General features: G+C 45.5%; 1 protein-coding gene across 9 annotated transcripts in view; it reads left to right on the top strand.

The window, feature by feature from the left end:
• Positions 1–13,912, top strand: part of DGKD (diacylglycerol kinase delta) — a 109,775-nt gene that overhangs the window by 44,629 nt on the left and 51,234 nt on the right. Inside the window, exon 1 of one of the 9 annotated variants that reach the window (XM_032277865.1) lies at positions 11,797–13,860. The exons of the other annotated variants lie outside the window; for them this stretch is intronic. The gene's annotated coding sequence lies outside the window, so the exon portion shown is untranslated. Of the gene's footprint in view, positions 1–11,796; positions 13,861–13,912 lie in introns of those variants that run through there. 9 annotated transcript variants of the gene reach the window in all.

Raw genomic sequence — 13,912 nt, 5'->3', positions numbered from 1 at the left:
GGCCTCTTTAATCTTACCTAATGAAGTTCAAGGTCTTGGCCCCAGCCAAGCCCAGTGCTCCTTAGGGAGTTCCCTGTGTGCACAGGTCACCTCCTGGCCCTGGTCTCGGGGGGTCAGTTTTCCCCAAATTCTCTCCACAGGCCCTGTCCATTTCCTCCCCAGGGAAGCCTTCCTGTTCACATGGTTCTCAGGAAGCTGCCATCTCCTCTTTTGGGGCTGTGGTTCTCAAATTTGACCATGCCTGAGCACCTTTTGGAACCTTCCCCAGAAATTTGCAAGAGGGTGCTTTTTCAAAGCCTTCCAAAATCTTAGGGTACAGCCACTTTGGGCCCCTCTCTTGAGGGTACTTTGTATCACTCATGTGCTGCTAAATTAGCACAGGCTCCCTAGTCATGGGTACCTGGCCACACCTTGAACTCAAGGCCCGGGAATCTCTTGGCAGCTTAGGGTCCCTAGTGCTCTGCCCTTTGGGGTGATGATGTATATGAATATGAACTGGAAGAAGCAGGTGCTGTTGCTTCTTTTTGTTAACACAACAGGGAGGATGTTGACTCACCCCTTCTTTGGGAAGCCCGGCTGAAGAGGTGCTCACTATTGTGCACCCCTCTGTGGGCCAGGCTCCCTCTGTTAGAGTTTCCCAGCTCATGTGCGGCAGGCAGCTTTGGGACAGGGTTAGCCCTGTGCTCTGTGTGTGTGCGCTTTTAGTGAGTTTGCCATCTGGAAAACTTGTTTATCCCACAGAATGTAGGAGTCGTTTGACAAGTAAAGCATTACCCTGGCCACCTAATTTCTGAAATCAAATCAGTTGGAAAAGATGCAAGTTTTAGAACTACTTTTTCCTTCTTTGAACAATCCTGTTTCATGGCAAACTCTAGACTGGGTGGCTGAGGGTGTACAGGGTGGATAAGTGTGTTCCCGCTCTAGGAGACTTCTCACAGCATATAAAGAAATAGTTCCAGTGCGCTGTGGTACGTAGAGTGGAAAAAAGTGCGAAGCACAGTGAGAGTGGTGAGAAAGAGGCGTCGCAGTCAGCCTTGGGATAATTCGGAGGGGAGCTTTTGTGAGGAGGGGCGCAAGAGCTGGATGTGGGAACCGGTCCCTTTTGCAGAGAGAATGGGGGAAGAGTCAGGGAGTCCGGCGTATCCAGGGAATAGGTAGCAGGAGTGTCTGTTCATGTGACACACTGGCAGTGCCTGCCTTCCGGGTACAAGCCCTCCTGTGTGGATTCATTTATTAACTTGTTTCTTAATGTGTTTGAATCTTAGTAATGATTTTAAAGGAACTTTAAAATAGGGAGAAAATGGGCCAGGTGTGGTGGCTCACACCTGTAATCCCAGCACTTTGGGAGGCAGAGGCTGGCGGATCACCTGAGGTCAGGAGTTTGAGACCACCTAGCCAATGTGGTGAAACTCTGCCTCTACTAAAAATACAAAAATTAGCCCGGTGTGGTCGCAGGTGCCTGTAATACCAGCTACTAGGAAGGCTGAGGCAGGGAGAATTGCTTGAACCCAGGAGGCAGAGGTTGCAGTGAGCTGAGATCACACTGTTGCAGTCCAGCCTGACGCAAGAGCAAGACTCCATCTCAAAATAAATAAATAAATTAACAAAACAGGGAGAAAATGTTCCCACAGTAGCTTAGCAGCTGTTTTCTTTTTTCATTTTTCCCTTCAGACTTTTTAATAGGCAGACATTAAATTTTACGTGTGTTGTGTACATATCAGTATATGTATAATTTTGTATTTTGGCTTTATTTACTGTTTTATCATAAGCTTCCCCGTTTCGTGAGTCTCTGTAATGATCATTTTTTACAGTGGCAGATATTTCATTGTGTAGATATGTCATCCCTGATCAGTTAAACATCATTTGCTCACTCTTGCAGCATTAGGAACTGAGAACGTTTCAGTTTTTCCTGTTGGAGATAACGTTAGAATGAGCAGTTCAGATCACAGGAGGGATGTTTAGGGAGGTGAGTTTGGTTTCCCCTGCAGAGCAGCTTCCATGCTGAGCCCTGTTTGCCCAGGAGAGGGTGCAGTTTGCCCTTCAAGAGCTGCTTTGGTTTGGGTCTTGGGTCCCTTTCTGTTACCTGCCCTGAAGGTTGAGAAGACATAACTTCCTTCTGCTTTGAGAGATTCTAGTTTGGTTCTATTTACAGCTTTATTTTTGAGTATTTCTGTATTTCAGCTTCTGTTTATACTCTTTTAGATGGATCATAATTTGAACTTTCAGGTATCCTAAGCTCCCAGAATCTCTAGAGGATTGGCATGACTGTCTCTATTAAAGATACAAAAAGTTAGCTGGGTGTGGCTACGGATGCCTGTAATCCCGGCTGCTCAGAAGGCTGAGGCAGGAGAATTGCTTGAACCCAGGAGGCCGAGGTTGCAGTGAGCCAAGATTGAGCCATTGCACTCCAGCGTGGGCTACCGGGTGAGACTCCCATCTCAAAAAAAAAAAAAAAAAAAAAGCTATATCAAGAAGGATTGGGCTTGTTGAAGGGAAGTAGACAGATCAGGGGACTCTGGCTTATGTAACTGAGCTGGTGGAGGAAGGCCCATAAGCAGATGTTGGGTGAACGTCTGCTGTCCCAGTGGCACATCCTGGAATGAGGGTGGGTGGAGGTTAGGTGGAGACCTGTCCCAGGTATGGAAGGTGGTAGAAGAAGAGTTGAGCACATACTCATATGAGGGATGGGGCTGGTTTATGGGAAGGGAACCAGCTTGAAAAGAGAACAGAGTGAGAAGTGAATACTTGTTGGTATTGTGTAAGAACAGAATGAAGAAAAAAGGACAGGCTCTTGGTTTATTTTTAAATTTCAGGAAAATGGATTGGCCAAATAATGGGGATTGAAAATAAAGGGTGTTTTTATTATAAGACAGATGAAATTTAAGATATATATGTTGTTACGGTTTGATTGTATCCTCCAGAGTTCATGTGTTGGAAACTTAATCGCCAGTGCAACAGTACTGAGAGGTAGAAACTTTAAGAGGGGATCAGGCCAAGAGGGCTCTGCTCTGGGGGTGGATTAATGCTGTTATTGTGGGGGTCAGTCCCAATAAAGGGATGAGTTCAGCCCCTCCCCCTTGCTCTCACTGTCACCTTCTTTCCCTCCTGCCTTCCCTCATGGGATGATGCAGCACAAAAGCCCTCACCAGATGCTGCACCATGCTCTTAGACTCCCCAGCCTCCAGAACTGTGAGTCAAATACACTTCTGTTCATTTAAAATTACCCAGTCTGTGGTATTCTGTTATAGCAGCACAAAACAGACTAAGATGCATGTGTAGAGGGCTGCTTATGTATAATACCTATATAATACTGTTTACATAAAGGACAGTTAATAATGTTTAATGCTGGTAGAAAATCATGAAGGTAGCATATGTTAGAATTAGGCTACTGTATTAGCTTCTCATGGCTTTCGTAACAAATTATCAAATAACATGAAACAACAGAAATGTATTGTCACATTTCTGGAGGCCAGACATCTGAAGACAAGGTTTTGGCAGGGCTGGGGTCCTAGGAGAGACACCGTGACTTGCCTTGCCTAGCTCCTGTTAACTCCAGGAGTTCCCTGGATGGTGGCTGTATTGCTTCAGTGTCTGCCTCTGTCTTCACATGACCTTTTCTTCCTTCTCCTATGTATTCTCTTCTGTTTCTTATAAGGACACCTGTCCTTGGATTTAGGGCCCACTGGATAATCCAGGATGATCTCGTCTCGAGATCCTTAACTTAATTACATCTACAAAGACCACTTTTCCAAATAGGGTCATATTCACAGGTTCCAGAGATTAGAACGTGCACATAGCTTTTTGGAGGCCATCATTTGATGCCATGTAGCTATAAATAAGAATGGTGTGAACATGCAGGGTTTTATTTCACACCAAAGAAAGCAGTCCTTGCCTGGTCGGAGTTCATACCAGGATTCATGGCCCCTCAAAGGGGTCTGTGGATGTGACTGTTTTATTAAAATTGGTTTCCATTGTAATCATAAGTATTTTATTTTTGGCACTTAGAGAAATTCTGAGAAGGAGTTCATCGGCTTCACCAGTCTGCCAGAAGGGGTCCATGACACACAACAGATGAGGAGCTCTTGTCTGACTTCCTCAAAGTGTGACATGGCACTTCTAAGGACATCCTCCTGGTTGACCTTTAGTCATATGCTCATACCATATATATCTCAGAATGCCTGCCCTGAACTAATCATGTCAGAATAACCATGTTATGCAGAGAGAAGGGTGATTTTCCTGTCTGTATTTGTGACTTCCGTTTCCCCAAGTAATATTTTTGAAATAGTTTATGGTATCAAGAAGCTTGATGAGGTATATCATAAAGAAGGTCTTCCTTGTTAGCTGTGTGACCTACATCAAGATACTTCATTTTTCTAAGAGTTGGGTTTCTCATCTGTGAAATGGGATAATATTAGACCCCACCTCAGAGGTCATTGGGTTGGCACAGAAGTGTGCTGAATGTTTCCTTGTTTTTACTCTCCACCGCCACTCATCTCTACCAGTAGGAAAGCAGTAGGGTTTAACTTGCTAACATGTAGCAATTCTTCTGATTTATAGGAATTACAAAGGATTTCAAATGAGGCCAACGTTACAGATAATATTAAAAAATAGCTTCTGTAGCAGAAGAGTAGATATCCAGAAAAAGTTATCCTTAAAAGTTTTCAGGCTATAATGAATAAAAACAAGGAAAATAAAAGTTAAGGGAAAACCAAGCGTAATTTAACATATAAGAAGCCTTTAAGGTAGCTAAATAGAAAGCTATGTAATGGATCAGAGTATTGTGTTTAAATTTTGTCAGGACAGAACACAGTGGCTTATACCTATAATCCCAGCACATTGGGAGGCCAAGCCAGGAGAATCACTTGAGTCTAGGAGTTTAAGACCAGCCTGGGCTGCATAACGAGATCCCATCTCTTAAAAAAAAAAATAAAAAAAGCCAGGTATGGAGGCATGCTACTTGGGAGGCTGAGGTGGGAAGATTGCTTGAGCCCAGGAGTTCTAGGTTGCAGTGAGCTATGCACTGCACTGCAGCCTGGGCAACAGAGCGAGATCCTATCTCAAAAAATAAAATAAGTCTTGTCTATGTGGCATTCATATTTGCTGGGGGAATGAAAGTTCCTTGGTAGGCCTACCTAGTGTGAAATGGCAGCCGGGTTTCTCAGCTGTTTTTAGCAGACATCATCCCAGAGAATTGTTGGGGCTACTTCTTGGGTCAGGAACCATGATCTTTATCCAGATTTCAACATCAGTTTTCTTTTTAGCATGTTTGGATTTCAGATATTTTCTGGGCAAAATTCCTAAGCCAGTCACTTTGGCTTGGAGAGAGGAAAAACTGTATTTGATTTTTTTTGAGACGAGTCTCACTGTTGCCCAGGTTGGAGTGCAGTGCTGCTATCTCAGCTCACTGCAACCTCTGCCTCCCAGGTTCAAGCGATTCTCCTGCCTCAGCCTCCCCGGTAGCTGGGACTACAGGCATGTACCACCACACCTGGCTAATTTTGTATTTTTAGTAGAGGCAGGGTTTCGCTGTGTTGGCCAGGCTGGTCTCGAACTCCTGACCTCAGGTGATCCACCCACCTCGGCCTTCCAAAATACTGGGATTACAGTTGTGAGGAACCACGCCCAGCCAGAAAAACTGTATATAATTGGTAAATGTCTCTGCATAAAAGACTCTTCCCATTTGCTGCAACTGCCGGCCTGGGTCTGGGACAGGGAGAATTGTATTTGTGGGCCCCATACGTCCTCTTGAGTGTGAAGTGTCTTTGCTCTTCCTGTTGGGAAGGCCCCTGTTCGTCAGCAGCTCCTGCCCCCTGGGCTTACTTCTGCAAGCGAGCCTGCCTCTGTTTCTGCTCAAGTGCAGTGTTCCAGGAGAACCTGACTGTGTGTCCCAGCTCTGTCAGCTCTCAGTGGTGGGTTCTTGGCCACCTGTAGTTTCATCCTCCCATCTGCAAACTAGGGTGGTCCTATGTAGCACAGCGATGGTGGGGCCGTCAAGCACCACATACAGAGTAGGTGCTCAGTGAATGAAATACTGTGATTGTTAACACGTGCCTTGGACAGCAGTGCAGGCCTGAGGGATCAGGTGCAGAAGGAAGTTAACCCAATGAATTTCACACCTGGTAATTCACGCTGTGTTCTCAGGTTAAAGAAGCAGGAAGAAGCAGGTGTTGAGTCAAATTGGTGGCTGTTTGCTAAGTGTGGGGTTTTACTGAAGTCAGCACCTGCTTCTGCGGCTCAGCTGGTCTGAAAAGCCAGGTTACTCGTTGTTAGGGCTTAGGGTTCGGTTCTTACAGTCACTCCAAGCCGGCACAGGAGAAGATGCTGTCCTCTTCTGGCGGCCTGGCTGGTGAGCAGTGGAACCAATCATGGTGTCTGTTCTTTATATTTGGAGTCTGGGGTGGGAGAGGACGCAGTTACTCAACTGGGCTGTGTGTTTAAATTATCTAAAACACACAGTGGTGTTTGCATTTATGAAATCTAAGCCATTTTCACTGTATGATTGTGTGTGTGTGAGAAAGTATGTGTGTTAATTGTTAACACTTGTTATACCTGTTAATTGTTATGAACAAGTGTAGCGTATTTGTTAAGTGTCTTTATTTACAAATGGCAGAGAAAACAAAATGGACAGTTAAGAGACTGTCATTGAATTATAGTAATTTAGTAAGGGAAAGAGTTCTTTGAGAAAAGACCCAGTGGGAAGACATGGATTTGATTGAATTTTTTCCTAGGGTGCCTGGGCAATGAATAATTTTAGTCATCTTTACTCAGTATGCTTTTAAATGTGTCAGAGTGTGATTGAGCCAAGTCCCGTCTATCTGTTTTTTTTTTTTTTTTCCTTGAAGTTATGAAAATGGTATCATTCTCTAGGAAATCATGTTAAAAAAAAAATCCCACATTCTCGTCCCAGAATAACCTGGTGTTTCACAGTACATAGTGGTAGGATCTTTTTATTTCCTTGAAACAACTTGTTATCAAATTAGATAATTTCCTTCTCTGTGGTAGGGAGACTGCTGTTTATTGACCCAGTCCTTCCTCCCCACCACATAACTGAAGAACCTGGTTTGAAATGTAAACCTAAAAATGAAACGTGATTCCCCCCACCCCGGTTTTTTTTAAAGACAGGAGGACGGTAGGAGCGATTCTCACTAGATCTGTGCAAAAGGGTTGGGCCTGCAGACTGGGTCTGGAGCAGAATGTACCCTATGGAAGCTGCTTCCAGGGCTGTGGCTGGGTGCGTCCATCATGCTGGACTTTATACGAGAAAAGTCAATGCTGTTTTCTTTTTCTTTTTTTAATTTGGTAGAGATGGGGTCTCACCATGTTGTCCAGCCTGGTCAGCCTGGTCAAATCCTTCTGCCTCAGCCTCCCAAAGTGCTGGGATTGCAGGCGTGGGCCACTGCGCCTGGCCAATGCTGTTTTCTTTGTAGCTGAATTGTTCATTGGCTGCAGAGCCATAGAGGGTGGGTCACAATAATTAGATGTTTGGAAAATAGTTAGGCGTGGGGCTGGCTTCCACTCCACTCTTTGATTTCCTTCTCTTTGAAAGAAGAGGGGCTCAAGGGACACTGACCTTGGAGGCAGGAGCCTTGGGGTTTGTCCTGTACCCAACACTGACAAGGAGCTGGGATCGCTTCCTTGTCTGTAAACCGAGGTCATGGGCACAGCTGACTTGCTGAGGCTGTTGCCAGCTCTGCCCTGCCTTCTGAGGAATTTGATGGTTTGCTTTAAGGTATCATTAGATACCTTGGTATGATATCTAATCACACCAAGGAAGAGATTGGGTGTTTGTTCTTCCCAAAGCCCTAAGTATTGATTTCTCCAGGGAAGTACCATTTCACACAACCTCTTATCTTTAGCACCTACTTTGACTTGCATCAGCTTTCTGGCTTGGATGTTAAGCTATATAGTCACTCTGGTCTTTCCATTTTTATGACTTAATTGAGGCATAATTGATAAAAACTGCAGTTTATTTAAGGTGTACAGTTTGATAGTTTTTACACACACACACACACACACACACACACACACACACTTCTCTCTCTCTCTCTCTCTCTCTCTCTGGCACCAAATAGCCACTCTGTAAATGCCTGTGGGGTTAATTGATTTGTTGTTGCTGTATCTCTATTCCTTGATACCTCTGGGAAGCATTTCTGTCTCCCCCCGTCCACATGGGACTGTATCGTCACCGTGCTTTGACAGGGGCTGGCTGAGTCAGGCTGGCAGGCTGCAGCTGCCCTGCATGCCGTGCCCTCCCATGGCGGCTCTTAAGATTCTTGGTGATGTGCTCAGCACTGGTACACCGACCCTCTGAGTTGGGGCTTGCCAGTGGAAAAAAATACTTAACATTTTTCTGTTCTAGTCTTTTAAAATGTTAAATCCTGTAGCTGGAATTACTTCTTTTGATTTCTGCAATGTACTTGAAATATCAGAGGAGTAAGGGAAGCCATTGTTAGCTTGGTTAGAGGAAAGGGATAAACCACCTCTGAGCATCCAACTAAAATTAGGAAGCGGGTGGTTCTAGGTGAGGATAATTCCAGCAGGCACTCGACCTTGTATATGATTCCCTGCCTGACTGGGACTGTGGTCTGAGATGTCCTTTCCTGGATAGATTACAGATGACAGCCCCTGGAGCAAATACATGGATCAGCCAGGGAATTAAAAGAGAACAGGGTAATTTAGACTGGGCCTCTCTCTTTGAGGACATGGCTACTGTGGCTGCTGACTACATTCAGGTCCCCAGCATCAGGAAGCAGTCTGTACCCACTTATCCTTTGCATCTTAAGGGGCCTGGGTCTTTGTGCATCAGCAGCAGCTGTAGAGGTTGGGTTTGGGAGTCAGGGGCTCCCTTATCAGAGCTGGGAAACTTAGAATAACAACGGTGCTGCTCATAAACCTGTAGTCTCTCCTGTTAAACAGAGTGCTGAGTTCATGTGCTGGCAGACACAGCTCTGCCAGACCACAGGGTCACCAGGCAGGCACTCTGTCCCTCCCTGCAGGAGGGGACCATGGCATGCCTTGGACGAGGTGACTTAGCCAACTGTCTTGTGGCCCCAGCTGATGACAGGACCATGTGATGACTATGATGCTTGGAAGAGAGAAATGTCTCAGGTATCGTGGTCCTGACCTTGTTGCTGCAGTCCTGTATCTTTGCTTCACAATGAGAAAAATTGAAAGCTTCAGGTTGTGGTATGCTTTTTTTAAGAAGTGTAATAGCAACGTGTTTGAAGATGTTTTCCTTAGAGTGAGTTTTGGGGGAGAGGAGATAACTACCCTTCCATCTTGCAGGTGGATTGGCTGGGGATTGAGGCCATCTCATTGCAGAGTGAGCAGTGAACCGTTTTTGTCTGTACACTGACCTGTGGCTGATTTCGCACCCTGACATTCCTGCCTGAGAGAGTTTGTAAGGGGGTGGAAGGACCCACACTTTGTGTGTGTGGGTGTTTTTTAGAGACAGAGTCTTGCTATATTGCCTGGGCTGGTCTCGAGCTCCTGGGTTCAAGCAGTCCTCCTGCCTTTGCCTCTCAAGTAGCTGGGACTACAGGTACATGCTGGACGCACGCTTTGGATTCTGTCCCTGCTGGCCTAGTTCCTTGCCAAGAGCAAAACTTGAGAGCACCCTCACACAGGTAACAGACCTTGTCGGGAGACATTGCTTTTTTCCCAGACAGCTGAGCTCTTGGACTAAAGCGCAGAAAAGTTGGAGGACATGGGAATCCTTAGCCCACAGAAGAAACTCTCTTAATTTTCCATGTGAAATAAGGGTAGGGTATGTTAGGGTAGGGCATCTTGGTTATAAGATGCCTGAAGCAAGTGCCATGAGGATGGCTGCCAGCTGAGTCATCTCCCTCAAAGAGCTTTCCTGGAACCTGTCTCCCTGGTGATGTCAGCTCCAGTGCCTCCATTGCTGGCTCTAGCTGCAGGGGTGGTAGAAGACGCAGTATTTTAGCTAGGTCTGGCCAGAGGCCTTTGGGATAGCAGGTCAATGGGTGAAGGAAGTTATATAGGCAAATGAGAGTAATTATCTCTGATCGTGATTTTTATAGGAAATAGGCATAGATTAAGGCATAAATTTGAAAAGGCATAGATACATTAAGTAATTAATTAATTAGAGATGAGGTTTCACTTTGTTGCCCAGTTTGGAGTGCAGTGGCATGATCACAGCTCACTGCAGCCTTGACCTCCCAGGCTCAAGTGATTTCCCCCACCTTAGCCTCCTAAGGAGCTGGGACCACAGGCAGGCGCCACCATTCCCAGCTAATTTAGAATTTTTTTTGTAGAAACGGGGTCTCATTATAGTGCACAGGCTCCTCTTGAGCACTTGGGCTCAAGGGATCCTCCTGCTTTGGCCTCCCAAAGCACTGATTTGCAGGTATGGGCTGCTGCTCCTAACCAGGCATAGATAAATTTAAAGACACCTTTTACTGTAGAAGATTTGGAAAATAGAGAAAACCAAAAAGAAAAGAAAAAAAAAAATCTCTTAGTCCTACCACTTGAGATGTGAACTTCCAGCTTTCCCGGCTGCATTGTGTCCTGCCTTTTTTTTAAAAAATACAATACTATGGATGAGTGTATGTTCCCCATTCCCGCATTTATATTTTATTGTGGTAGAATACATATAACATAAAATTTAGCATCTTAATTGTTTTTTAAGAGTGCAGTATAAATATGCCCTCTTATAAATTCTTTGTTTTTCCCTTCTTGTGTGGCTTTGTTTTCTGTGTGGTAGCTTACTTCCGTGGTTTACTTAACCACTTTAAGTGTTGAACACACAGACAGGCTTGAATCATTTCATTTAAAAAGGTGTGGACAAGACTTTGTACTAAGGGTGACACCTGGCCTGAGCCAGCAGATGCGATTGTTCTTACATTGGCCACTTTGCTCTGAGAAATTTTATTGCTTAATCAAGTTGACCTTCAGTGATCAAAAAAGTAGATGTGCTGCCAGGTCTTTGAGTAGCTTATGAAACTCTTTTTCCTTCTCTTCCCTGGTACTTACTTGTTAGCTGTAACATTACTGTAGCTGCCTTTGGATATATGCAGATTAACCATCAGTTAATCCCAGTAAAAATGGATAAATTATGACAGCATGGTGACTGTCAGACTTACGAATACCAAAGCATTCCCATTCCTTTCCCTCCACCCCCATCCCTTCAAGACTTACTGCCAGGGACCTTTGGTTTAGCTTTCCTTATCACCAGGACTCCGAGTTTTTTCAGCTCCTTGTTCCTTCTGTGCAGTAGCTGAAGGTTGCAGGTGCCCCACCCTCCTGCTGTGGTTTGTTTCTCTAGTGAGGAGTTCACCAGCCCAGCGACTGAACGCCAAGGCTGCTAGTGCAGGACATGGTTAGCCCAGGAGGAGCACAGCCCTGGACACGAGGCCTTTGGTCTCACTTCTCCCACCTCCCTGCTGCAGTGTGCAGTGTGGCCACAAGCTCTTCCTTGGAATTGCTTACTGTGTCTTAGTTCCTTTGTGCATTTTTAAATTTTTTATATTTTGGAGGCAGAGTTCTGCCCTGTCTAGAGTACAGTTGCGTGAACACAGCTCACTACAACCTCTGTCTCCTGTGTTAAACTGATTGTCCCTTCTCAGCCTCCCAAGTAGCTGGGATTACAGGAACCCACCACCACGCCTGGCTAATTTTTCTATTTCTGGTAGAGATGGGCTTTCACCATGTTGGCCATGCTGGTCTTGAACTCCTGACCTCAGGTGATCTGCCCACCTCAGCCTCCCAAAGTGCTTGGATTACAGGCGTTGAGTCCCTGTGCCTAGACCCCCTTATGAATTTTTTTAAAAGGCAAAATTCTGTATTTACTGTAATGTTTATGTAGTAAAAATTGTTTATTTAAAAAAATTAATATTGCTGTTGTTTCATTAATGCTTGGTTACTGCATAGGTTCTCAGTGGCCTGCCCCAGCTTCCCTATTCCCATGAGACATTTTATTGTGTGCTTTTGTAGAGTTTGAGAGTTTTTAGGAACTCAAAAATTGCATTATAGCAAAAATACCTGGAAGGTTTTCCTGATGTTAAGATTCTTTTTAATTCCCTTTTAAATACAAATAACAATTATCATTATAGATGGTTAAGTACAGATAACCCAAACAAACAAAAACCACTCCAAAGTCTTACCACTGAGATTCTAGGTTAAACACTATTGTATAGACATGTGATTCTCAAACATGGTTGGGAGAAGGCTGCGAGGGAGGTGAGATTGTCCTGAAGAGGACTTTTGGGGATGCACTGTTTTGTCACAATTGTGGGGGTGGGGAGCCGGGGCTAAGTGTCACTGACACCTAGTGGGTTGAGTTCAGAGAAGCCGCTCAGGGTCCTCAGAGACATCCTGCAGTGTTGTGCGGCAGCCCCACAACAAAGCTGTTTGGCTTAGAATATCAGTAGTGCTGAGGCTGAGAAACCCTGTACACACAAATGGGTATGGGCCATTTTTCTGTGAATATTGTGACATATACTGTAGTTTTCCAAAAAATTTGGATTGTTTATACAGACTAGTTTATGAGCTGCTTTTAAAACTTACTACTTTATGAATGTCGTTCTGGGTCCATGACTATGCATTCTCCTCACCCTTTTCAAAATTGGCCTGTGACATTCCATCGCGTGAGTGTATTGGAGCTTACTTCACCAGCCCCGTCTGGAGGCTGGGCGCTGCCCACGTTTTGCTATTGGAACCACGTTTGTTTGTATTTTGCCTTCTGCGTGCTGGTTGACTATGACCTGACCGTATTGGGGCACCAGCTCTACATCTGAGGTGTCTTTCATGGGTAATAATGTTCCCTTCCTGCTAGAGCCCCCCACCCCCCACCTGCCATCCATGGCAGTCCCCAATCTTTAGTTTCCTCATAGCTGAACACAACCTAAGCTTAATGAAGCACTGTTGAAATAGTGAATAGGTAAGTAACACAGGATTTCTGTCATATTTCATTTTTAGGTAGAGCTTTCACTTTTTGCTTCATTTTACTTTATGGGTTTCTTAAAAAATTTTTTTTTATCTTCTGATAGGTTACATGGGACTTTAACTTCTTGCCAAGTTGGCTTTGCTCCATGCCTGGGCTTCCTGAGTTCCTGGGGAGGCGGGAATGGGTCAGATGGAGAATGCCTCGCTCTGACTGTGCTGTGGGTAGCACCTGTTAGTCGTCATGGTGGGGAACCCGTCCTTCCCCTCAGAGCTGCTCTGAGGCTGCAGGTGAGGTGCAACTCAGGAGAGGAAGTGCATGACAGCTGTTTGGGCCCGTGTTCCCTTTTGGGGTGCAGGCAGGGCAGCATGCAGAGCTGGCAGGCTGGGCCGGGGCCTGACACAGTGCTGTGCGGAGCTCACTCGGACCTGGCATTTGGACTCTTTCCACATGGGGACCTCCAAGAGCTTGTTTGTGTGGTGGTGACTATTTTTGTGTTTTGTGTGGTGCTCTGTGAGGAAGTCTGTTGTGTACGCACATCCCAGCTGCTTTGAATGGTCTGTCTCTGGGGGCTTCCAGGTAGGGAACTGTGTACAGGGAATCCAGGATTTGGGCAGCATTGGAACAGCAGGATGTGAGTAACAGGAAGTGACAGAAATGACCCAGGGCGCCAGATGCTTATTCTCGGCCACCTTTCCAAGCACCGCAGCCCGGGAACTATATTTAGCAGTATTTCCAGTGCCTTATCCTGCCCCCAGCACCATCCCTTTGCTCCTCTCTTGGTTGGTGGCTGATTGCACAGTGCTGATTTGCGACTCCGGCGTCTCTGGTCTACTTCATGATCTGTAGGCTCTTGTCCACTGAGTTTAAAACTCAGTTTTTGTTTTTGCTGGGTCACTTCCATTTTTGATACTCGTGGAGCACTTGGAAACTGTCCTGAGTGGGAAGGGCAGCAGGTAAGAGTCCCGGGGGACAGTGTGCCGTCAGACTAGGAGGCTGTCGGGTGGT

This window comes from Sapajus apella, unplaced genomic scaffold (genome assembly GCF_009761245.1).
Source record: "Sapajus apella isolate SASKATOON/1434 unplaced genomic scaffold, GSC_monkey_1.0 scaffold10, whole genome shotgun sequence".
Taxonomy (NCBI): Eukaryota; Metazoa; Chordata; class Mammalia; order Primates; family Cebidae; genus Sapajus; species Sapajus apella.
Note: the sequence above shows the minus strand (reverse complement) of the source record. Positions and strands in the feature narration are given on the sequence as shown.